Consider the following 27,302-nt stretch of genomic DNA (forward strand, 5'->3'; position numbering starts at 1 on the left):
ATCTAGTCTGGCCTCAAACCTCCTATTTAACACAAGCCATAGAATTTAAACCAATAGGCTATGTCTTTATGCAATAAAGACATTTTAATAATAAAAGTAAATTTGACAGAAAGGTAAAAATAAAAAAAAAATTTTAAAGATACAAGTAAAGGTTACAAGTTTTTAAAAGAATCCTTTAAAATAAACTGTTTTCATGAACAAACGCGCCCCAAAAGAGCAAATCTAATAAGCTCAAAAGGGGATACTAAAGCCATAATGGACATCCCACTTCTCACTTACCTTAGGTCTATCTTCCTCTTTCAACACTTTAATCACTTCTCCTGTGCCCCCAGAGTTACCCTTCAGGCTTCCTATCTAACCTTTACCTATATTGAGTTCAAGCTTTTTCCTCACACAACTCCCTCTGCCAACATTTCTGTTCTTATCTCCTCCTAGCTGTCCTATCAGACCTACATAGTTGTTCTGTGACCTCACATCCAACTTTATGCCTTCTTTCACTGTACCCATTGTACTCTGAGCATCTTCCTACTTTCAGTGTGCAAGGCACACTCCTCAAAACTTCTTTAACTATAATTTTTTCAATTGCTGATCACACCACTGACATACTTTCTTCACTTCTGCGTAAATAAATGTGATCCCATGTATTAGTCAGCTTGCAAAGTTTTCAGGGAAGGAACTCATTTTATTGAGCGCAATATGCTTTAACACCTGTGCTGTTAATAAAATACTTTTGGTTGGTCCTGTCTCCACCCCAAGTTATGAGCTGCAAGGGAATTTTTTAAGCTTCCTAGCTTTAGAGCTCGACGCACAATACCCCCTTATTAGAGCATCTTTTTTTTAAGCATGTTTGGATTTAGACCTTCCCTAACAGCATAGTCAACACAAGTTCTGAAGTCTTGTGCAAGTGCGTGAGCACTAGAAAGCGAGGCTACTTTCATTGTCCAAGCAGTAAATAGTATTTAAGGAGAAAGCCAAGTTGATCTTAACATTTTTACTTTTATGTTCGCAGTGTTGTTGTAGCCATGTTGGTTCCAGCATATGACACAGACAAGGTGAGTGAGCTGAAGAAGAGCTCTGTGGAGCTCAAAAGCTTGTCACTTTCACAAGCACAAGTTGGTCCAATAAATTACCTGCCCACCTTATCTCTCTTATTTTCACTTTTAGTTATGTAAGTTGTGTGTTTCTCTACCACAAGGGGCTGATCTTTATTGGCGATATCAGGATGCAGAAGACATGGAGGTAGGGAAAGCTCACTTTTGATTGTAAATGTGCTCTGACAGTTACAAGTAAAAGTATAAAGCAGCTCCTTGAAAGCTATCCACCTTCTCTCCCTGTCTGCATGCAGCCCTTAATGCAGCCAGCCATGGGATCAGCTCATGTATTCTGGACTGAAGGTTTAGGCAGCTGTTCCTATCCAAGCTTTTATGGCTCAGCTGAGTGCCATGGAAGCACATGCAGCCCAGTCCATTAAGCCATCAATGGACCTGCATATCCTATAGAAGCAGCATATTGTACTGGACTTTGGGGGTGAAAAGGTCAGGAAAAAAGCCCATGCACACATACAAGATGTGAAGGCAAGAAAAGGAAAGTAAGAAAGCCAGCAACTGTATTGGGAAACAGGATAAAGGAAATACAGGAATGAGAACTCTTTCCTCCAGTACATAATAATAAGCTGTTTAACTACCACCACAAAGAGAGAGAAGTTGAGAACCACTTGTTACAACCTGGCCCTATCCTCCCTCTGTGTGGTCGCCATGTTGTAAAGAGACCCAAATCTTTAGGCAGGGGAGTGACTGGCTCTTAGCTGTGGGTCTCCCAGGTGCAGTCCCCATGTCTGACACTCTTTTTGAGCAATGTGATTCAAGTCAGGCTGCCAGTGCCTCAGCTCTCCTAAGCCCCCATTCTGCCTATGGGAGCTCTGACTTCTACTCAAATACTCAATAAAAATAATGACTTGAACTATTCATACAATTTTCAGGATTCTAAATTAACTGTATCAATTCAGAAAAGAGATCAGACTGCTCAATGGAGACCTTGCCCAGTGTGCAACAGTGACCAAAATAAAATTAAAAAAATCAAATAAAATGTTAGGATGCACAAGCATGGAATGGAGAACAGTATTACAATGCCATCATATAAATCACTGGTAAGTCTTCACCTGGAATTCTGCTTTCAGTTCTTATCAACCCATCTCAAAAAAGGATATCGCAAAAATAGCCAAGTGACAACAATTATTAGATGCGTGGATCAGAAAATGACTAAGAATCAGAAAAAAAAATGGTCAAATTCTCATGATGGCACAATTTTAATATTAGAGTGCTACAAGGTCTCATATAGATTTGTTAACATTGCAGAGGAGACATGAGAGACAAAATAATGAATGTTATAGAGAAAGTAGATTGAGAACTTCTATTTATCCTGTGTAATAATACAAACACAAGGGAACATTCAGTGACACTGAAAGGTGGCAAATTCAAGACTGAAAAAGAAAGTATTGTTCCATGCAACACAATTGTGGAATTCATTGTCATAATATATTGAGGCTAAGAGTTCAGGATTAAAAAAAGGATTACCCACTTATAAACTAGCAAGAATACCTAGAGTTTTAACAGTTTTTTTTTTTAAAAAAAGAGCACTTCAGAAGGAATATTAAACACTCAAAAATGTCATTAATGCAATTAAGTTGCCCAGTGGTCCCTCATGCCCTTCCAGAACACAGAGAATTCATAACTTGAATCTCTGAAAACCAGGGAATATAAAGTTAAGGTACATATCAGCCCCATAACACAGCCTTAACTCTGCCCCCAGGGAGCTGGCAGCAGCCAATAGGAATGATTCAGTACCGGTGGTCCCCGGTATATGTAGGGGTTGCATTCTTGAAAAAGGCAATGGATACCAAAACAACAGATACCAGGGACTTTTCCCCATAAGAAATAATGGTCTGCCCTGCCTCTTTCCACCTAGTTCCATCCCCGCCTCCAAGCGTGCTGCTGAACAGCTGTTTTGCGGCATGCAGGAGGCACTGAAAGGAAGGGGGAGGGGTTAATTGGGCCACCGGTGGACAGGAAGAGCGCTGGCTGCTCAGCACCCACAGAAAAGCAACACAAAATGTGAAGTGACAGGTATGCAGATAGGGACTGACATGAACTGGAACACATTTCCCTAACGATGAGTGAAGGATATGCGAAACAACGGATAATGGGAAGACATATACCAGGGACCCCATGTAATGGGAATGCAAAGGTTAAACTACCAAAGTAAGTGGAGGATTCTGCATTTCTTTAAGTCTTCATATCAAGAACATGATGTCTTTTTGGAAGATACTTTAGTCAAACAAGTTATTAGGCTCAACATAGGAGTAATAGGATGAAATCCTTTGGCCTGTGTTATACAGGAGGTCATATTAGATGATCTGTTCTAATGGTTCCCTCTGGCCTCAAAAAAAAAAAATCTATAAATTCATAAGCAGATATAAGAGAAGGTCTCACTGTTTGTACTGTGTTCTACAGAGTTGAACTTCAGCATTTCACTGCATTTACTCCAGCTGTGTTCAGGTTGTTAGCTGTAGCTATAGCTATAATGAATGAGGAGGGTCCGCTGCATAGTGGCATACATGACAGTCATCTCCAGGACTTAGTGAGGGACAAGTGAAGGCAACATTTCAGACAGGATTCTCAGGGCAAGAGAGAAGTGGTGGTAACATTTTGCAGTGTGGGGTGTTGTGTACAGCAGGTTCAGTGTTTGAGTGTAGGTAGCTCCTGTTTGCTATGTCTGATTTGACCTAAATCCAAGTTTTGCCTTAGCAAAAACATTCACCTGTAGTCTATAATGCCCATGTCAAGGTGGATAAAAATCAATGATTTAAAAAAAAAAATCTGATTTTTTTGATAAAATGCTTTTTGAGGGAAAAACCTATCTAAAGATAGTTTTAATTAAGACGTATCTTTGAGCTATAGTGTCTCATCATGGAATAGCGATTATAAATTCTAATTCTATAGTATGAGACAATATATTCATGACATGTTTAAGAAATTTTGTAAATGAGTTCCAATAGTTCATGGATTAGGGACCCAGTGTTATGGGGTTCCAGGGGCTTCTGTGTAGATTATTTAGGTTAATCTTTCTATCTACCCAGTGGGACTCAGTGCTCAGTCTAGAAGCTACCATCAGAGATGCTTAGTTTTGCAGTTCTCAAACTGTGGATTTATGTCTCCAGAGATAACATGCTTGTTAACAGCAAAAAATGTTTTAAAATAAATAAATAAATACATACACACACAGAGGTGAGAAATAACTGACCTCAACCATATTGTCCCTCCACAAATTTGTGTACACAGATTCAATCCTTTACCTCTCTCTAAAAGTGCAAAGTTTCAAAAAGTTCAATGAATAGAAGATTGTTGTTGAAATAGATCTGGACAAGAACAAGTCTGGAGATAAATGTGAGAAGTGAGGGACAGGCAGGAAACACAAAGTGAAACTGTTTCAGCAGCATATTCCAGAGGTCTTTCTGAGTGTCATGAGATCTACCATGGCATTCTCTCACTAGAAGGAAAAACCTATCATGGCAGCAGGCCATAAAAGAGACCAAGTTTGGTAATAAGAACCATTCAAGAAATATGTTTGCTGATGATCTTTTAAAGAAAGTCACACTAGTGAACTGGTGGAAGTCACCTAAGCACCTGGATTCAGAGACTGTTGAAGTGATAATCTCACTTTTAACAGCAGTAGCTTCTTCGATGGTGTAGAAAGAATATTTTCTTCCTTTGGACTAATTCATTCCAAATTGAGAAATCGTTTGGGACCTGAAAAAGCAGGGAAGCTTGTTTTTCTTTTCCAGATATGAACAAACAGGAAAATGAAGGTGAAGACAATGGAGTTAGCTGCAGAAGCCAATATTTTACGTTGATCAGATCGTGTTGACCTGGCTGACACAGTCGATTTAATTTTTGTTGGTTTTTTTTTTAAATATTTCATTTAACTATTTTAGTTAAAAACAATTTTAACAAAAACAAATCTGACTTTAAAAAACTTGAATGTTTAACTAAATTCAAATTCACATGCTTGTTGTATTAAAATATTATATGTTTGCTGTTGAAGAAAAAAATCCAGAATACATAACGTTGTTTTAGTTAAATCAAACAATTTGAAAGTCTGTCTGGTGATGTTCTCCTCCTAATACATGGCAAGAAAATCCTCCAAATATTAATGATTAACCTATTGAATTATAGATATTTATGAAGTCACTGGGAGGTGAACTATCTGCTTCAATTACCTTTGGTAAATGAAATAACCAATCATTCATTTTCTGATATAGCTGTAAAACTAATCTGAAATTTTTCAAAATAAATCACTTTAAAAATATATAGTGTGTGCATCCTTCTAAAAATGAAACCTACATCTATCTCTGAGTTGTAAAGAATATGTATTAAGCTTATAACAACCAACAAGAATGCACTTTTATGTAGAAATCCATGATTAAATTGAGCCTTCCTGACTAGTGATTTAAATCAAATCCACCCTGGTCCACGTGCTCTGTTCCTAAAGTGTTCTGTTGTATCTGCTGGGATAGAGAGTTAGAGTACTTGTGTTATTGGGGCACTGCTCAAAGACAACTACAATAAGTCTGTGTTAAAGTAGTAACTCCCACCTTAACTTTGCATTTCCTGGTTTTCGGAGGTTTACATTTAGCCACTCTCCAGATTCTGGAAGGTCAGTCTTAACTCTGTGCTATCTAAATTCTGGGCATTTAATTTCCTTAGGCTTTTTGAAAGTAATTCCTCAGCACCCTTACATACCACAGCCCAGCTCTCCCCTCCTCGGCAATGATTACTTCAGCCCTAGAATGCTCTGGCAGCATATTGATCTAGTCTCCTACTGCATCGTCTCCCACCTCTGTCTGTGTCCAGCGCTAACCAATTCTCCCTCCTACAGACACAGATGTAGGTGTGGGCATGGGACTTGCAGGTTGAAGAACTGGAGAGAAGATGCACGAACAAGGTCTAGCATGGAGACTGGGGACATTGAGAGGGGGCATGATGGGAAGGATAGTCCCCTGGTTAGGAGCAGGGATTTGGAAGACCTGAATTCAAATCCCTAGTCCACCACAACCTTCCGGCATGACCCTGGGAAAGTCCCTTTGTCTCACTGGGTATGTTACATTGCAGCTGGAAGCATGCGTCCCAGCACAGGTAGACAGGCTCATGCTAACTTTGCTCGTGTTAACAGCAGTGTGGACACAGTAGCATGGGCAAGCCACCCAAGTACAGGTCTAGAGTCCCCTCAGTAAAAACGGAAGCAATACTACCTCAAAGGGGCATTGTGAGAATAAACACATTAAAAATTGTGAGGCACTCAGATACTACTGTGATGGGGGCCATTGACTGACAGATGGATTGATGATGGGAGATTCTGGGGAACAGAACTAAAATTTCCCCCATCATCCCTTACTGCATGCCTGACAATCTCCTTTCCACTCCACTCTTCCCTGCACTGTTCCAACCCCACAAGCACACACACAAATTTCCCTTCTCTACTCCAACTCCCCACATTTCCCATAATAGCACAGATTCCGCAACCACTGCTCCAACTCCTCCAAAATTCCATCCACACATGCATTGCTCAGAGCCCTCCCCACCACTCCATGCCCTTGATAAGCTTGGAGGGGCTACGAGAATGTGGGAAAGTGGTGGGGCTGTAAGAACTGAATGTATCAGGTGGAGACAAGAAGGAGCAAGACAGGAGAGTGGAGATGCAGAGTACCTATCCAAAATCAGGGCCTAATGTATATGAAAAAAGGGCTCCACACATCATCTGCTGCACAGAAAGTTCAGAGAGGTGTGAAGTGGACCCCCTCCAAATACCCGCTCACATAGAGTGTTAGAAAGAGGAGCTCAGCTCCCCTCCACTCCCAAATCCCAGTTTTTATGAGAGAAGGGGGCAAGGAGAGGGGTCAGACCCCTTCTGAGAGGCAGAGCCCACCAAATCGCTCTGGCTCCTGGTTGTTGTCCTGAGAGATAGGGCTCTGAATCGGAGGCACTCACTCAGGTTGTAACACCTCCCGAAAGCTACCATCACCCCGCGAGAGGGTCGCATATACTGGTTCAAAGGAAATATTTTCGAACGAATATCTTGAGTTTAAACTGTCGCAGGGCCTTCTTTCTGATCCACCAAACAAGAAATCTGGTCCAAGTGGGGCCCCAATCCTTGGCAAAAGAGTTTTTCCCAGTGACGCTCCTTAAGACAGAATGTGCTTGTTCTGAGCTGAAGCTAGGATGAACTCATGACTATAGGAAAAAAACCCTGTGTGGGGTTTGAAGGACGCATCACCAACCAGAGTCCTTGTTGGAGTTGGGGGAGATCTCTTTTGTAAGCTTATCAGCATGTCTTTAATATGTTTTCTCTGTAATTCTTTTCCTTAAGAATGTGCTTGCTTGGAAAGAGCTGTGTGGTACCTTAACTGTGGCAATTACACTGATTACCATCTCTGAGGAGAAAAATAAAGCAGGTGAGCTTAAGCAGCCTGACTTTGCTGGGGAGGTCCCAGCATAGGCAGGGAGCTGACAGTTTGGAAATACCACAACCCTACCCACCTTGGTCAGGAGGGAAAGAAATGCAGGACTTTGCCCAAGAGATGTGATGGCTGAGGTGCTCTTGCTGAACCATAGAGGGGAACACTCTAATCAATACTAATTTCCATGACAATGCTTCTGAAGTAAAATCACAGTCGATTTTAGATCACAAACTAGAATTTTTGGTCTTGGGGCAAAACTTCCAAAAGGAGTATCTGCATAACGCAGACATATATTGAGGATCATGTGCAAAACACAATCTCTGAAAGCTGCCACAGGCAATGCTCAAACTCAGGGCATGGTGTAGCTCAAGTTCACTAATGTCAATACACTGCATAGGCACCGATTTTCTAATCTGATGGGGGGGTGCTACCCCCCCCAGATCCACCCAAGTCCCACCCCCACTCCACCGCTTCCCCCAATGCCCCACCCCTGCCCTGCTTCTTCCCATCCCCGCTCCGCCACGCCTCTTCCTGCTCCACCCAGTTCCATGCCATATCCCGAACACACTGTGCCCTCGCTCCTCCTCACCCACACACACACCTCCTGATGCTGCGAAACAGCTGATCCGCAGCAGGTGGTAGGTGCTGGGGGGGGAGGAGTGATCAGCAGGGCCCGCCAGCGGGCGGAAGGCACTGATAGGGGGCTGCCGGTGGGTGCTTAGCACCCACCATTTTTTCCCCATTGGTGCTCCAGCCCCAGAGCACCCATGGAGTCAGCACCTATGCCACACAGTCACTGTGACAACAGTCTGCCTAGAATCTCTCTTACTTCAATAGAGTCCTTGCCTCAGTGCACAGAACACGTACACTTCAGTCTCTTTGACTCAATAGTTTTGGCACAAGTCATTTTGGAGACCTAAACTCTGTGGTCCATAGTTTTTCCAATATTGCTTCCCCAGTGGGGCAATAAGCATCATACACTACCTGAGTAACGTCAATCAACTGATATCAGATGGGGGATGATTAAAGTCATAGTCTGAACCTCAAGTGCGCACAAAAACCATTAAAAGAATCAGGTGATTTTGTAAGATACTGGGGTTTGTTTTTAAAGGGATTCTACTGGGGAATCCTTTTCTCAAAATACCCCAAATTTGGGCCACTAACCCTACTCCTCACCCCCAAGATGCATAGTTAGTTTCAAGACAATCTGAATAAGTACAGATTTTAAAACATTTAGAATAGTCAACCTTTAAACAGAAAACACTGCTCAACCTTAACTACAATGGAGTTAGCCCACTGCTATAACGAACCCTCAAGCTTCATGACATAATCAAACCTTTAACTACCAACTTAACCTGGGGCAGATTATCCAATAATTGCCCCAAACAGGATTCCAGTTGGCAGTAGCACTGTCAGAAGGATACTGGAATAGATGGACCACTGATGTGATCCATTATGTAAGTTCTGTGGTACCTATTTCCTCCCCCGGCCCCCCATGTGTTGTTTTTTCCTCTTCATCTCCCTTTTTTACATATTAGTTAATTCCATTGTGTTATCTGTGATTTTTTAGACCACCTCCCCATGTAGTCCCCATCCACTTTCAGATGCCTAGTTTCTCTCCCCACTTCCATTCTTCTTCTCCCACAAAATTTTCACTGGGCTGGAAGTGAAATTAACATTAACAGCCTTTTTCACTCCCCTCCCCATGCCACCCAGGATTTGAAGCCCAATTAATTCACTCCTGGCACAGAAAGCACTTCTCCCATGATGTGGCCTGGCAGGGGCTCACAGTTAAATTATATGCATTAGATCAGGTTTCATACTTTCCATATAGAAGTGTAATTTTTAAATTGACTGTACCCCTTCAATACAACAGAAAGCAATTATAAAGTATTTATAAATGGAGAATTCAGACAGACTATTTTTCATACTATGTTTTTTAAATGTAGTGGATCTGGAACAAACATAATAATATAATTTATCCTATACCCTTAGCCTCTGCAAATGCTTAGACAGTTCTCTCTATTTCCTTTTGTATATCGAAATTCTTATATGGCCACCAACACTATAACATTCAAGTATATAGTCTCTTTCATCAAAATCAGAAATACAGATCCAACACTCACAGACATGTCGTCAACTTATGAAATTCCCCAAAGGACCTTAAGTCAAGAAACTAGTGAAGGGGCAGGAGTACTGATTAATAAGAATAAATCTGATTTATTAAATCTAAGTATAATTCAATAAAGTTACCAAATTTAAAGAATACACCTTTTGTGAGAATATAAAACAGAAACAGAAAACTTATGTAATACATGTAAATCAAGTAAACAGTATTGCAAAGTTTAGTGCAACAGGCATAGATTGTGTAATTATAGGCAAGAGCAGGCAACAACGCCTATAGTTAAGATTGCCTAACACTTTTCATTATAAGAACCTGTTTTCAGTTGCTTAAAAATAGAATCATAGAATATCAGGGTTGGAAGGGATCTCAGGAGATCATCTAATCCAACCCCCTGCTCAAAGCAGGACCAATCCCCAATTAACTCATCCAACCAATTTTTGCCCCATATCCCTAAATGACCCCCCCAAGGGTTGAACTCACAACCCTGGGTTTAGCAGGCCACTGCTCAAACCACTGAGCTATCCCTCCCCCTAAATACTTTAACTGTTCAGACTGAAGTGTTCAATGCTAGGTGTCTGTTACATGTTTGGGGTGTTTTGTTTGTTTTTTAATCTTTCAGCAAAAATGGTTCTTGCAGTTTCTCAGAAGAAAGTTATAGAAAAGTATAGTTTTACCAATGTTTCAAAAAAATATGCAATCATTTTTTCAGACGCTCTATCTCCCTGCTTTGGAGCACAGATTTAATTTAGCAGCAGGGTCAAACCTGGGAACAGAGAAATGCAATTTACTGTCCCTGTGAAAATCTACTCAAATTCAATAGTTATAGGCCTTTGAAATTTGTCATTTGCACATGCTTAGTAAGGGATGACTACTAAATTCTCCTAAAATTCATCTGCAGTGAGCATGCTCCAGCCCAGAGACTGAGCAGGACTTTTCTCTCTATTGATCCTCCGAGCTACTGGCAATCACTGTCACTAGGCACTGCTAAAACCCAGGCACCAAGGAGGAGGAAGCAGCTTCACTTGAAAACACAGGTATGAAGAGAAGAAGGGAGCACGTTTCCTCAAACCTGCTAGGGGATAGGGGCAGAAGGATCTGTAACCAATATAGCATACCACCACTGAGAACCTGAAACTGAACTTGGGAATTCTACATAAGAACAGCCATACTGGGTCAGACCAAAGGTCCAACTAGCCCAGTATCCTGTCTTCCAACACTGGCCAGGTAGTTCAAAGGGAATAAACAAAACAGGTAATCATCAAGTGATCCATTCTCTGGCCACCATTCCCAGCTTCTGGAAAACAGAGGCTAGGGACACCATCCCTGCCCATCCTTGTTAAAGAGCCATTAATGGACCTATCCTCCATGAACTTATCTACAGTAGAATCTCAGAATTACAAACACCTAGGGAATGGAGGTTGTTCGTAACTCTGAAAAGTTTGTAAGTCTGAACAAAACAGTATGGTTGTTCTTTCAAAAGTTTACAACTGAATATTGACTTAATATAGCTTTGAAATTTTACTATGCAGAAGAAAAAAGCTGCTTTCCTTTTTTTAAATAGTTTACATTTAACAAGTACTGTACTGTATTTGCTCGCTCTCTCTCTCCTGCTGCCTGATTTAGTAAATCTGGTTCCAAGTTCTAATTGGTCAGTTTGTAACTCTCAGGTTCTACTGCAGTTCTTTTCTGAACTTTGTTATAGTCTTGGCCTTCCCAACATCCTATGGCAAAGAGTTCCTCTGGCAAAGAGTATGTTGTGTGAATAAATATTTCCTTTTGTTTTGTTTTAAACTGCTGCCTATTAATTTCATTTGATGCCCCTAGTTCTTGTGTTATGAGAAGGAGTAAATAAAACTTCCTTATTTACTTTCTCCACACCAGTCATGATTTTATAGACCTCTCTCATATCCCCCCTTAGTCATCTCTTTTCCAAGATGAAAAGTTCCAGTCTTATTACTCTCTCCTCATATGGAAGCTGTCCCATACCCCTAATCATTTCCGTTGCCCTTTTCTGTACCTTTTTCCAATTCCAATATATCTTTTTTGAGATGGGATGACCAGATATGCATGCAGTATTCAAGATGTAGGCATACCATGAATTTATATAGAAGGAAATATGATATTCTCTGTCTTATTATCTATCCCTTTCCTAATGATTCCCAACCTTTAGCTAGCTTTTTTTGACTGCTGCTGCACAGAGAGTCAATGTTTTCAGAGAACTATCCACAATGACACCAAGATCTCTTTCTTGAGTAGTAACAGCTAATTTAGACCCCATCATTTTACATGTATAGTTAAGACTATGTTTTCCAATGTGCATTACTTTGCATTTATCAATCCGCAACTTCAGTATTCTTCTGTTGTCAGACAAATACCTCTGAAACCCTCTACTCACTGACCACACTGAAGATAAACCCCTACTACTGCTACCAGTTATACTGTTAGCTCTAGTGGTAAAAATCTGTGCTGTGGATGTAGTTGTTCCGACCTTGCTGGTGATCCATGTGCGGATCCACATGCTTGAATTTATTTTTGCTTTTAAAAAAAAAAAAAGCTAGGAAATGACTTTAAAAAAAAACTATTACATGAACATTGAAGATGAGAAGTCCAACACTCAAAAGTTAGGAAATATCAAAATTTGGGCTGTGTGTGTAATCTTACGGCCCCCTTGTGCATATGCATTATTGTACAGTCTAATTACATGATCACCAGGGATCCTAGTTTTCTGTGATAAACAAAATTCTCCAAAAAAAATACATAAAAATCAATGTTTTTCTACAATTAAAATGAAACACTAAAGTTTCGTTTCCCTAGCCACGATATGTAAGTATCAGTTGAACTAGGGTGACCATACATCCCATTTTGGCGAGGGTAGTCCCCTTTTTATCCCCTATCCTGGATGTCCTTATGGTCAGTTGGCAAGAGCAAACGGGACAAATGCCCAGCTTTGCAAAAACAAAAACAAAAAAGTGGGGTGTGCCCCCTCTCGGCGGTGCAGAGGAATGTTCAGAGGGGCGAGTGGAGATGCCAGCCACTGGGGCTTGGGCTGTCAGCCCCAGCCCTGAGCAGCTCGGGCCAACCCCATGCGGTGTCCCATATTCACTTGGGAAATACGATCACCCTAACTTTCAGTAAAATTTAGTTAACAGTTAATATTTTTTTTTTTACATTTTTGCAAAAAAATAAAAATGTATGTTCTCTGCAAAAATGCAAATTCTGCATTTTTCTGTGGCAAATGGATTTCTAGGATCCCAGATGATCACATACTACTTTTTCCATGGAACATCTCTGGGAATACTACAAGCTGTGTAGCACATCCCTCTCCCCGAAAGCCACAAGAACTCGGGGGAGAAAAATTCTTGCGAGAAGCCAGCCCTAGAAGCCAGAGAACCTCAAACCAGCAGGATTAGATACTGAAGCAGCCTCAGCAGCATGCTGCCAGATTGCTTTCTAGTTTTCACTTTGGATATTCTCTCCTCTGTTCTGACGGTGAAGAAGTGGGTTGGAGCTGATGGCCTCACTCCATGCTTCCTTCCCTCTTCCACCCCTTGCCGCACTTGCTTCTATATCCCCTCTCTTCCTTGATCTAGTTATCAAAGACTACCCCAACAAAACTCCATGAAAAGAAGTTTAAAAAAAAACAAAAAACAGGACATTTGCACACCATCGCAGTGTTTATTCTGCTTGTGCATTATATCCCTTTTCCTTAACCTTTGACTGTCTTTGTCTACTCATATTGTAAATTCTTTGAGGCACGGACTGTCTCTTACTCTATGTTTGTATTGTACCTAGCATAATGGGGTCCTGTTCTTGGTGAGTTCCTAGGTGCTATCATAATAAAAATAATATGAGCGGTACCTTGCCAAACAGGGGTATTTTGAACACAAATTCTTTAAATGTTTGTAAAAAGCACATTGACACTGTGGCAATAAGCATTATAGAAAAGCCCAGGAAAAAATTATTAATGTTAGTATTCAGTGCAGGGTCTAGATAGTGTGCAGTAAATAAGGCCTGGAGCCATGAGTAAGATGACAAGGACAAGACGACACTGAATTCAGTGAGCGATATCCACCTCATGCACTGAATGAAAATAGGCAATGTCTATGAAGGTTTGATTTTGCAATCTTTATGTTATTTCAGTGTAGGGTTTGGGAAGTTTTATGTAATTATAGTCAGTGCTACCAGCTCTGGCTATTACAAAAGTTGCCCAACACTTCCCATCATAAGACCTTGGTTTTAGTTGCTTATAACTTTGCTATTTGGGCTGAAATTTTCCATGCTGGGCATCTGCCTCACTGAATGTCTTTGGAAAATTTCAGTCAAAATGGTTAAGCCATTCCCAAAAGCAAGGCTAAGGAAAAACATTGCTTTGTTCATGTTACAAAATTCTAGTGACCTTTTCTTTGAACAGCTCTAACACCCCCATGCTTTGGAGCAGGGACTTGAAATTTGGCAGAAGTGTGGCTTTTCTGTCAGGGATGTGCCATTTGTCGCCCCTGAGAAAATGGCCCAAATTTGACCATGTTTTAAACCTTTTGAAAAAAAATCAGTTTGCACATACTCAGCAGAGACTTGCTAGAGCTTAAAAGACAAATCTCGAGAATTCTGTCCGCAATAGGCATGCTTCAGCCTGGGGCTCTGCAAGACCTTCCCTACAAATGCAGCTGCAGGCTGCTACACACTGTGCTGGGCAGGTATGGGCACCTGATCTCAGAGAGCAAGGAGACTGTCTCCCCTACTGGTCCCTAGCACAGTAGAGGAGAAAGCGGTCTGATTCAAATGCTGAGGGAACAAGAGCCAGACCTGCAGGAGGAAAGGAGGTCGGGGAAGTAGATTGGAAACAAGAGCTGGGGTGGGGGGAGAGGCAGGGAAAGAGGAGGCAGCCAGAGGGAAAGGGAAATGAGAGTTGGGAAGGAGGAAAGGGGGACAATGAGAATGGCTGGGCAAGCCAACTTGGAGCTGGGGCAGAAACTGAGGCCACAAGCCAGGTAAAATTAAGGTTGTACAGGAAACCTTAATTCTGGCATTTCCTATCTTCTGAGTGCTTTACTTTGCAACCCTAAAAGTGTTCTTTTAACTTCCTTTGGGCACATTATATAAATAAGTTTATATTACACACATCTGTCCCCTGCTCACCTTACATATTTCTAGATCATAATTTTGTTGGCTAAGCTTTTTAAAACCTGCTGTTTCTATCGAAAAACAACAACAGAGGAAGAACACAGTTACTATGCTGACCTAAATTAAAATCATAGAATCGTAAGACTGGAAGAGACCTTGAAAGGTATTCTAGTCCAGTCCCCTGCCCTCAAGGCAGGAATAAGTATTATCTAGACCAGTGGTTCTCAACCTGTGGCCCAATCAAGCACAGAACTGCTGCCAATGTGACATCCTCAGGGCCATACAGGTAGTGTTGAATGCAGCCCACAATGATAAATAGGTTGAGAACCACTGATCTAGACCACCCCTTAGGTGTTTGTCTAAAGCTCTTAAAAACCTCCAGTGACGGAGATTCCAAACTTCCCAAGACAATTTATTGCAGTGTTTAACCACTTTGACAGTCAGGAAGTTTTTCCTAATGTCCAAACTAAACTGCCCTCCTGCAATTTAAGTTCATTGCTTTTTATCCTACCTTCAGAGGTTAAAGAGAATAACTTTTCTCCCTCCTCCTTTTAACAACCTTCCATGCACTTGAAAACTGTTATGTCCCCCCTCAGTCTTCTCTTCTCCAGACTAAACAAACCCAATTTTTTCAATCTTCCATCATAGGTCATGTTTTCTAGACCTGTAATCATTTTTGTTTAAATCTGACAGAAGGGGAAGAGGCAAAAGACAGACTTGGACTGACAACCAGAACCAGATATGGTAGACACAAAAAAACGCTTACTTCTACACTATATGTTGGTATATGATTAACACTGGTCTTGTTGGAAAGAACCACTGACAGAGTATCTTTCCCTTTCACCCCACAAAAATAGCAAGCCAGAATGCAATATAAATCAAAATATTTCTTTCAAGTGTGACATTTCACATTTTTCCCCAGACCATTTTATAATTCAAGAGAACATTTTTTCCCCCCTAAATCCATCTCAAGTTCCTTCAAACCACACATTTATGCCAGTAAGGCCATAATTTTCCATCTTGACACCTAGGCAGAAAAGCTTTCTAAAGAAGGAACTGTGTATTTTTGATGTGAGTAATGAATTTTCTAGCTGCTGCTACACTTCTTTGCAGATCCATCAAGATCTGCACATGGAGCTAAAGCAAAGAGAGAAGAGCTGCTTTGTGATGGATAATTTGTTTATGTAGTACCTTAAATTTGCTGGCCTTTGTAAAATGAAAATTTGTTCCCTAGGAACTGGACTAAGAATACCAAACAGATGATCATATCTCATAAGAACGGCCATATTGGGTGAGACCAAAGGTTCATGTAGCCCAGTATCCTGTATTCTGACAGTGGCACAGAAGGAATGAACAGAAGAGGTAATCATCAAGTGATCCATTCCTTATCACCATTCCCAGCTTCTGGCAAGCAGAGGCTAGGGACACCATCCCTGACCATCCTGGCTAATAGCCAGTGATGAACCTGTCCTCCATGAATTTATCTAGTTCTTTTTTGAACCCTGCTATAGTCTTGGCCTTCACAACATCCTCTGGCAAAGAGTTCCACAGGTTGATCTCAAAAATATCTATCATAATTGGCACACTTTGTGGTAGTTGCAGAGAGACCTAGAACCGAAAAAGTAGAGGCTTCAATCCTAAGAAGTCAGAAGTGAAGCAAAGTCAGTGAGTAGAAGTTCGCACTGCCACTGCTCACAATTTATCTGTTTTGTGAATAAACAGGAGACTTCAATCCAGGGGTTCCATCATCTTTCATGAATTTACTAAACTCATTAAAACAATGCTTCCCAGCATGTAGATTCATAGATACTAAGGTCAGAAGGGACCATCATGATCATCTAGTCTGACCTCCTGCACAACGCAGGCCACAGAATTTCACCCACCCACTCCTGTGAAAAACCTCTCACCTATGTCTGAGCTACTGAAGTCCTCAAATCATGGTTTAAAGACTTCAAGGAGCAGAGAATCCTCCAGCAAGTGACTCGTGCCCCATGCGACAGAGGAAGGCGAAAAACCTCCAGGGCCTCTTCCAATCTGCCCTGGAGGAAAATTCCTTCCCAACCCCAAATATGGCAATCAGCTGAACCCTGAGCATACGGGCAAGATTCACCAGCCAGATACTACAGAAAATTCTTTCCTGGGTAACTCAGATCCCACCCCATCTAATATCCCATCGGACAATTAGCTTATTTACAGGAAATGAAATTAAAATGTAATGTTTGCTCTGTTAGACACCACCACCACCAACTGAACTGTTTCCTCCTTGTCTAAAATGAAGTTGTGTATACACTCACACAAAAGTGTTATAGATGTTCAGGTATCTTCAAGGGCTTCATGTTGATTTCAGATATGCAAGTACTACATATATAAATTCAGTTAGTGGATATGTTTTGAAGAGTAACAGCCAGTGTGCCCAAATATTAGATTAAATTCAGGATTGGAGTACCCTGAGTGGTGATGTTTCATGTGTTGTTATAAGCTTTTTTCTTTTTTTAAAAAGCCAACCAAAAAAAAATTGCAGACATTGTTGAAGTTGACAGACCTACCATGTGACCTCTCACACCCTCCTTTTTCTAACAGCTTTCAAATTTAATTTAAAAAGAGAAAGCCAGCACAGTACCAAGACTATCAGAAAGCAGTGGGTGCACAGTAGGGAGGAATTAAAAAGTTAAGACAACCCAAGAAGCTAAAAATCCAAGTCATTTTCAGTTTTGTTAAATAAATAAATTCATTTTATTAATAATGATTTCACAGAATAATCAAGATGTTTATGAGCATGGACCACGCAGAAGAATATGCAATTTAAAAAAAAATACAGCTAACAATCTGACCATTGCAAAAAGGTGCTATAAAGAGCGTGACAATAATGAAAGAAAGGAAATTAAATTTAATTTGGATTCAGGATATTGACACAGCTTTATGTCAAAGGAAGTTGAAATGGTTTAGTTCAATCTGACAATAACATGTTGCTTTAAGCACATGTATAAATTAATTATGAAAAGGCACTGACTATCCCAGGGGTCGGCAACCTTTGAGAAGTCTTCATTAATTTAAGGTTTCACATGCCAGTAATAAATTTTACATTTACAGGGGCCCGCCACGGAACCCCAGACTGGCAGCGGGCTGAGTGGGCCGGCGGCCAAGACCCCGGCTGGCAGGGGACCAGGCGGCTGGAACCACAGACCAGCAGCGAGGTGAGTGGGGCCGGCAGCTGGTATCCCAGGCCGACAGCAGGCTGAGCTGGGCCGATGGCCGGCACCCCGGCTGGCAAGGGGCTGGCGGCCGGAACCCCAGACCGTCAGCAGACTGAGCATGGTGGCAGACAGAACCCCAGACCAGCAGTGGCTCACCCGCTGCCAGTCTGGGGTTCTGCCGGCTCCTGTCAGCCGGGGTCCCGGTCGCCAGCCACGCTCAGCCTGCTGCCGGCCAGGGGTTCCGTTCACCCAGGCCTGCAGCCGGCTGAGCAGGGTCGGGACCCCGGCTGGCAAGGGGCCGGCAGCCGGAACTCCAGACCGGCAGCAGTCTGGAGTTCCGGCCGCCAGCCCCGCTCAGCCCGCTGCTGGCCTGTGGTTCCGTTCACCCATGCAGGCAGCGGGCTGAGTGGGGCCAGTGACCAGGACTCCGGCTGGCAACAGCGTGCCAGTAAAAATTGGCTCACGTGCCGCCTTTGGCATGCATGCCGCAGGTTGCTGATCCCTGGACTATCCTATTAATCCTCTACACTGAAGGAAACTCATTCAACTTCTGGTACCTTGGCCCTGTAAGTCAGCAGAAGCTGGGAGTGTTGTTGAGGCATCACTCAATTCTTGCATGTCCTTAATGCAGTGAGTGTTGTACCCATGCTCCTGTTGTTTAAGAAAGTATTGCACACCTTAAGGTGACTTTGTCTCAAAAAAAAAAAAAAAAAGGAGTTAAGAAATTTCTAGTATTTTTCAAGTACCCCAGCAATTTTTTAGGTTTTACAATCACTTTTTAAAGAGTAAAAAGGAAAGGAGTACTTGTGGCACCTTAGAGAGACTAGTCTCTAAGGTGCCACAATTACTCCTTTTCTTTTTGCGGATACAGACTAATACGGCTGCTACTCTGAAACCTTTTGTAAGTGTCTCTCTCTTCCTGGTGAAAGATCTTTAAACAAGTGGAGAAACTGACTATACAAGTACAGTAGGTATACATGTAGTGCTGTCAAATGCTTAGAGCAAACAAACTGAAAAAAACAGATCAAGGTATTTCTCTCTCTAATCTTTCGGTTGAAGTAATCCTAGCTCACAGTGATATTAGAAATATAAAGTTTTTTGACAAAAAGCATGACAATTTTTGGAGTGTTAATATAAAGGCACTATATAATAGATCTAGAGGGAATCCTATACATTCCTCTCTGATGGAAGGTCAGCCGCTGCAATGTAGGATTGAAAGAGGAGAAAGTAAAAGCTGATTGGAGGGAAACATAGGAGGGAAGTCAACAACACTCTAAAAATAAATCTAGATAAAGTTGGTCACCCAGTTTATTCTCCATTCAGTTAGAAGTGTCAGATAAACTTAAAGGTTTTCCTTTTTCTCTTTCAGAAAGACAGCTAGGAAAAATACCCTATAAACAGATGCAGGCACCAGTGTTATCCCAATGTTATTAATTCTGAAACTAGATCTGAAATACCATTCAAACGGTAGTTACAAATGTTCTTGGTTTGCATACAGTCTATGTGTAAGCCCAATTTAGACAAACCAAACTCATATGAAGAAAAAGAGTACTTGTGGCACCTTAGAGACTAACCAATTTATTTGAGCATAAGCTTTTGTGAGCTACAGCTCACTTCATCGGATGCATACTGTGAAAACTGCAGAAGACATTATATACACAGAGACCATGAAACAGTACCTCCTCCCACCCCACTCTCCTGCTGGTAATAGCTTATCTAAAGTGATCGCTCTCCTTACAATGTGTATGATATCAAGTTGGGCCATTTCCAGCACAAATCCAGGGGGCAGAGGGTGAGAAAACCTGGATTTGTGCTGGAAATGGCCCAACTTGATTATCATACACATTGTAAGGAGAGTGATCACTTTAGATAAGCTATTACCAGCAGGAGAGTGGGGTGGGAGGAGGTACTGTTTCATGGTCTCTGTGTATATAATGTCTTCTGCAGTTTCCACAGTATGCATCCGATGAAGTGAGCTGTAGCTCACAAAAGCTTATGCTCAAATAAATTAGTTAGTCTCTAAGGTGCCACAAGTACTCCTTTTCTTTTTGCGAATACTGACTAACATGGCTGTTACTCTGAAACTCATATGTACAGCATGCAGTTCTCCATAAGGCAGAATGTAAAGTGATTTGCATTTTTCAAAGCCTGTATGGTGGAATAAAATGTTATTTATTTAATTTAGCAGCAACTTTAACTGCTGGCTAATGAGGTTGAAGATATGCTACTCAAGCCACCAGATCCTTTTCAGTAACTTCTATGTAGCAATATAAAAACACTCCGTATACTAAGACTCAATACCCAGCATAGGATTCCCAAACTGAGACCCATGGAGCACCTGACCGTACTGTGAGGAGAGATGACTAGACACATGGTGCTGGCTCTTCCTTCTTATTTCCAGCTGCTAAACTGTGTTAAAACCCAGCTAAAATGCATTAAATACTTTCCTAATATTACTTTTCCATGCAAGCAATTACAACAGTTTCCAGAGGGATGTTATGCAACTGTGCATAGAAAAGAATCCACACTCTCTCTATTAAGATGAATCCCACCCTAAAAGAGTTAGAAAATCCCTCCACTAAAATATTGTGGCTTTTAAAGATGCTTGTATTTTTCAGTTCTGGTGTACAAGACATTCTGATAAAGCACAAGTAAAGTTCTGTTAAGCTCTTAAGATTTAACATAGAACAATAGTGAATGGAAGGAGGTTCAAAGTAGCTTAAAAAAAACTTGGTCTTTGTTCAAGACTTCAGTATCATTCTCTGCTGTTCCTTGCTGCAGCAAGTACAAAGCGAGACGTACAAGTTTCAAATGGGAACTAATTTCCAGACTCGTTTTTTGATTGGACGCTATCAACCCCTCTCACTGTAGTAACTCTTTACAAAGCCGAGGCTGCTTAAATCTAAAGGTGAAAAGTATCCGGATAGGAATTGACTTAACATAAGGATTTCCCTGCAGTGTCTCTCTCTCGCAGAGGCAAGAAGAGCCGCACTCTCGGGAGGGTCACTTAGCTCAGCAGACCGTGCAAAGTTCCCGGCAACGTGAGGCGCATGTGAAACAGGGGATACCTCGCGCGGGGCTGCTACGATGATGGTGCGCCCCCGCCCCGCCAGAAGGGACGGAGCCACATGCTCCCACTTAGTCCCCAGCCCATGCTCATGGGGGGTACAAATCTTTGCATCCGCGGGTTTCACCTGAAAAGTCATCAGCGGCGCGGAGCAGAGACCAACAGAACTGGACCCCCCCCTCCAACCCTCACTCACCTTAGGAGCAACAGCAACTGCGGCGGGTTAAGTTTCCCTCCTTTGGCTCTCTGGCTGCAGCAGACACGCTACCGGTGATACAGGGTGCGGCTAATGCTCACGCTTGCGCCCGGAACAGGGGGATCCACTTCCCTGCGGGGGCTCTAAGGCTTCACAGCAAGTTGGACGCCAGGTCCCGAGAGACACCGCGTGTCCGGGAAACTTTAGTGAGAGACGGGTCCAGCCCCCTCGGCTGCCGCGTTCCCGAATCCCTCTCGCTACCTCCCGGCTCCGGGGGGCTGCTCGGCGGTTCACGTGCGTGTCCGGGTCTCTTCACATGGAGCCGCCGCCTCCTCGCTGCCCCCTCGCTTCCCCCCGGGCCGGTCTCTCTGCTGCCGCCGTCCGGGAGAGGAGGCGAGTGGCTCGGGCCGCGGCCCCCTTTCCGCGCTTCCTCTCATACACTCGGGCACCGGGAGCCGCCGGACCGGCTCCAGCGGCCGGGGCGCTGCTAGGGCCCCAGCCAGGCAGCGCGGGGAACCCAGGCGGCCGGGCTCAGCGCCGCTCCCACTCTGGTCTCAGGCATGTGTGAGTCTCTGCGCGGGGCGCTCCGCAGGCAGAGGCCGGCGGCAGCCGCCACGCGTGGGTGCCCGTTACCGCTTCGGCCGGAGCCCCACGGCTGTGGCGGGAGGGGGCGCTGGGGAGGCCGGTCCGGGCTGCAGCTCGCGCCTCAGATCCGCTTGTTTTCTGTGTCTCACCCAGAGCGATTGGTGCTGGAGGAGGGGGGGGAAGAGGACGGCGGCGCATGGGGATGACAGCCGTAACCAGGCAACAGCCCCCACCTCTCTGCCGGCGCACGGCGATGACATCAGAGAAGGACAAGGTGGCGCGGAGCAGGTATCGCTGTTGCTGGATGGTTCAGGCCAGGACAAGGGGGAGGAGCCTGAGCGCAGAGACCCAGCCGCAGCCAAAGCGCTGAGCGGGGATTAACCCGCTCGGTGCCGGGCTACTGGCGGAGGAATCGGCTCTGGGTGAAGTTTAACCCCCGCTGTTCCGAGGGCAGCTGCCCCGGGCGGTGACTAGCGGGGCTGGGCGGAAGCCGAGGGGACCCCAGGCTGAGCCGTGCGCCCTGTGGCCTCGGAGCGGGTGCAGTAAGCCTCGGGCAGCCCTGGCTCCTCGCTAGAGAGAGCAGACGTCACAGCAGCGTCTACCCGCAGCCCTGGAGATTGGGACACTTAAACCCTAAGGAAATTGAGGCAACGCCTGGCTGGTGACGGGCCTCCGGGGGCCACTGGCGGGGAGCAGCCTGTTACTGCAGTAAAGCCCAGCGCTCAGACAGGGAGCAGGGGGAGGCTTGGGACGCAGGCAGAGGCTGAGCGCTGCCTGGGGACAGGGCCAGCCCACAACATTTTGGCACGTGAGGCGGGGAGCTCAAATGACGCCCCCATACCCCCTTGCTTGGGCCAAAACTTTGAAAGGTCTCCATTCTGCCTTCTTCCTCTTCTACTCCTCTCATGGTACTGCTCTGCTACCTACCCCCAATAAGGGAGAATTAACAGCATAAAATGCCTTGTTCAAAAATTTTTTAAAAAAAAGGAGTACTTGTGGCACCTTAGAGACTAACCAATTTATTTGAGCATGAGCTTTTGTGAGCTCACAAAAGCTCATGCTCAAATAAATGGGTTAGTCTCTAAGGTGCCACAAGTACTCCTTTTTTTTTTTTTTGCGAATACAGACTAACACGGCTGTTACTCTGAAACCTGTCAAAAATTTTAAGTAACACAACTTTCAAATGCCTTAACAGCAAATGTAACTTTTCTTGTCTGGCATTTTTATCTGTTTAAATCAGTAAAGTGGTGCTTTCCGTGCCTTCTTGGTTGCAAAGATTTGACCTGCTCCTGAAGGTCCACAGTCTGGGTCAGCTCATGATGTATTGAGATGGCTGCATGGCTGACCAGCTTCTCCTGTGTCATTGTGGAGAGATTGTGGAGCGTAGATGTGTTTTTATTAACTTCAGGTTGGAGAAGCTGTTTTGTCCACTGGCAACTGTTACAAGAAGCGTTAGAAGTATGCACAGAACAACAAAAGCATTTGGAAAGAGGGTGGTCAACTTATTTGTGCACATATATTCCAGAACACCCTTTGGAGTTGATCCTGCTGAAATGTATCTTGAAAGGGCTTTCAGTTCATCACCTAAATCACTTGCATCAATATCGCACATGTCATCATGTGTCAACACTGTCTCTAGTGCCCTGCATTGGTGATGTAGGTCTTCTTCAGGTATAGTGAGGAGTTTTGGAATATCATACATCCCAAATATACTGCTGTGTTCCTTGAGCTGCATGAAAAGTTCTTCAACTGACTGTATTGCACAATCTAGCACCTGGTTAAAGAATTCAACTTTGAATTGTTGTTTGGGGGTCCCTTACGGGATTATCCCATGCATCGTAATCAAAATGTCTTCTTCTTCAGTGACTCTTGTATTCTTGAATGGGTGAGAAAATAACTTCAGTGTGAAGTTCCTCTGCCAACTTCTGTGCACTCTTCAGGACATTTTGAAATCCCTCATCTGACCGGTAAGACTGTAGGTATGATTTTATTTTGTCTGGTTGTTCCATTGCTCCAGATATATCAAGGTCAACACCTTGGAGTCTCTTGCTTACAACATTTATTTCAAACAGTATGTCATGCCACAACACTAAGCCACACAGAAATTTGAAGTTATGTATGTTTCTGGTGATTCCATTTCCCTCTGCCACTGTTCTCGCACAAACAGTTCCTGTCATAGCATTATCCTCTATAATGGCAACTATGCATCATCTAACTTCCCAGTTTGGTGTTTGATAGGCTTTATCGCCTCCACTCATCTTTCCCATCGTGTGGCACTCAGTGGTTTCAGCATCAGAGAGGATGTTCTCAGATGTTGCTTCAAAATTTGCCATCGATGAGTTGATGCAGAGAAAAATACATAGATGCTTTGAATTATATTAAAAAATTCAGCAGCCTCAGTAGAAGCTGAGCACTGCAATGAATGAGAACTGCATGGGACAAAAAAAGCTCGAGGGTTTAACTCTCAGATCCGTGTCTGCACTCCTGTTCTTTCCTCTCACATTGGCACCATTATCGTAGCCCTGACCTCTCAGATCAGCTATCGCAATTCGCGTATCTTCCAGCTTTTTAAGAAGCACATTTGTCATACCAGCTCCTGTAGTGTCATCAATGTCAATAAATTCTAGAAAATGCTCTCTGACAGTCACCATTGCAGGGACATTTTCACTAGGTTCTGTTGTCTTTACAAAACGCACCATTAAAGTCATTTGTTCCACATGGCTGATGTCAGGTGGGCAGTCCAGAATAACAAAGTAATATCTTGCTGACTTCAGATCTGCCACAATCTTCTGTTTGACTTTTGTTGCCAGTAACTGTATGATCTGATTTTGAATTGTTTTTCCAAGGTAGTGGTGTGTGTACATTTCTTGGGTGGTGACTCTTCTGAGATGCTCCTGGAGTACAACATCAAACTCAGCCATCAGCTCCACAATCTTAAGGAAGTTTCCACTGTTTGGCACATACAGCTGATCTGAAGTGCCACGCAGTGATGGGTTTTGGGTAGCAAGCATTCTCACAATGGCAATGAGCCTTTTCAGAACATTTTGCCAGTAAAGAGACTCTGATGTAATCTTCTCTTGATGCTGATCATCTATGGTGGCCTTTAACCTTAGTCTCATCTCAAGCTCTTTCCACCTATGGAATGCTCTCTGATGATTTGCTGCCTTCTCATGGCATGCCAAATTTCTAGCCAGATTTTTCCAGTCCTTTGTTCCTGTAGAACCCAATGTGGCCGGAACAATAGACTGGAAGAGTTCACAACAAAAACAGTATGCGGCATTCTGGGTTTTTGAGTACATAAGCCATGACCTCTCCACTTTGTCACCATTGGGGATTTCACGCCAGTAATGTGTTGGATGGAAACTTCTGTTTTCATTGTCTTTGGGGAACATGAAGTTTTTCACTTGCTGTGGCCCATGCAGTACAAGGAAGTCCCTCAGGCTACTGCTCAAGTGGGTCCAAAGTCCTGGATCATCTAGACTTAAGGAACTAAACTCAGCAGCAGCTGTTTCTTGCGCCTCCATCACACTCTTCTCTGATCTACACTTTTCTTCAGGAATGTGCATGGTTACACCCCTTTTGAGATGGAGATATGGATGCTGCAGTAACTGCCAGGTCACCTGCACTCTGATGAACTGGAAGATCAGGCATCTCCTCACCACACACATCCACACTGGGGCCGGAAGGCTCACCGTGAACATTTGTGTCTATGTATCTCAGGAGAGCTCCTTCCTGCTTAGATAGAAAAGCTTCCTTTGCTTTCTTTCTTCTTCTGAATGCTGCCCAAGAAGGGCGTTTTCTTCTTTCACTCATGACTGCTGTTCTATGCCAGCTTTAGTAGCTCTCAACACTCAATTGAAGGGGACAAATAAGCAGGCTGGTAGCAGGGCCTGAGTGAGGGAAGATATCAGCATCTTAAGGGCCTAACTGGCTCCTGCTACTTCAGTTGACTGCTCTTCTCCTCCAGTGGGTTCAGGGAAGCAGCTGGAAAGAGGAAGCTCCCTGAGAAGCTGGTGTTAATCAGTCCAGGCTCCTGGGGGTGCTAGAGAGGTACATAAGAGGCTACTCTTCCTCTCTCTCCCTGCAGCTCCTGCTGCTTTCTGTTATTCCCTCTCACCTTTTCTCCTGCCTGCCTGTTATGTCTCTTGTGCCCTCCTTCCTCCAGCACAGCACTCCACCATCTCTGTGCATCTAGAGCAGAGAGAATACACATGCACCAGCAGCAGACACAATTTTCTACACTCTGGGTCCTAGTGGCACCCTCCCCCCCCCCCCCCAAGTCTGGCATCTGAGGCAGCCACCTCAGTTCGCCTCATGGTAAAACCAGCCCTGCCTGGGGAGCACAAAGGGGATCTGTGCCCTGCTGCCCAGGCACCAGAAGCTCTTTGCACTCTCTCTCCTACCCCCATTTACCTCTCCTTGTATAGCTTGGCAAGGAAAACTGCTGTGAACTAAGGCCTTTGTTGGCCCCTTCTTGACCTTTCCTCATGTTCTCATCCACATTCCTCCACTGGATTTAGCGAGTGCAACCAGCTCTTAACCTGACATCAGCAGCTGTTCTGCTGGCCCTGTGTGCCCCAGCTGCCAATCGCCCATTGTCCTTCACAGCTGCCAGGGAAGCAGGGCAACTTCTGATTCCAATATGCTGCCCCTTCTTGCCCAAGAAGCATCTGTGAAAACAAGCAAGTTGCTGTCAACCTCCTGTACAGAAATTATGCTGAAAACATTTGGTTTCATTGCACAAGTTGTATTGTTGTCTTGAGCAGCAAGAGTCAACAGCAGTTTACACAGGCACAAGAATTGCTGGCCTCCAGCCACAGTACTAGCCCAGGTAATTCAATGACAGGCTGATAATGGTGCAGCCTCTCCTCCCATAGAAGCAAGATGTTGTCAGGTATGCTTTGGTTGACTTGGACCACAATGCTTCTGAATTTATGCCCTCTCATACTGCACTCCTAAAAGCCTTTTTAACATATATGCTCTCCCTATTTCTCCAGTGTCGAGTTTTCTAAAAAGAGGTTCTGTCTCCAGTCTCTTTCTGGAGAGCTCCATTTCCAGATACCAGTGTACATTCAGTACACAAAATATATCTACTGCCTGAGTCGTCTTGCTTTTTATCACCAGCACATCCACAGTTACTGTTTCTATATGTAAATAAAACTAAATATTTTGTCTTGAAATTTAAATCCTTTATTCCACTCTTATACCACTATATGAATCTAAGTACTATGTAATTTGTTTTATTTTGAAACATCTAGTTAAATTAAGAAGCACTTTAAGCATGTACTTGAAAAAATTACAGCAAATATAAAAGGTTAAACGTTAGTTAAGCTAGTGTTGCCAGCACCGAGTGCCAGAGGCAAACAACAGCAAGGTTCGTTGCCCGGTGTGCATCACCCAATAATCACAACGGGGTGGAGAAGCAGAAAAGTTTATTTGCAGCTGCAAACAAGGTACAGGGAGAATAGAATCTCAAATCCTGCACACAGAGCAGGAAGTTA

General features: G+C 43.4%; 1 protein-coding gene across 4 annotated transcripts in view; it reads right to left on the reverse strand.

Annotated features, from left to right (window-relative positions):
* Positions 1-21,960, reverse strand: part of FBXW7 (F-box and WD repeat domain containing 7) — a 274,351-nt gene extending 252,391 nt beyond the window's left edge. Inside the window, exon 1 of one of the 4 annotated variants that reach the window (XM_084627545.1) lies at positions 21,217-21,363. The gene's annotated coding sequence lies outside the window, so the exon portion shown is untranslated. Of the gene's footprint in view, positions 1-21,216 lie in introns of all 4 variants that reach the window. The other 3 variants (XM_084627547.1, XM_084627549.1, XM_084627548.1) reach the window with 3 other exon arrangements.
* Between the last annotated feature and the right edge of the window lie 5,342 nt (positions 21,961-27,302).

Source organism: Lepidochelys olivacea (assembly GCF_965140295.1).
Source record: "Lepidochelys olivacea isolate rLepOli2 genome assembly, chromosome: 4".
NCBI classification, from domain to species: domain Eukaryota; kingdom Metazoa; phylum Chordata; order Testudines; family Cheloniidae; genus Lepidochelys; species Lepidochelys olivacea.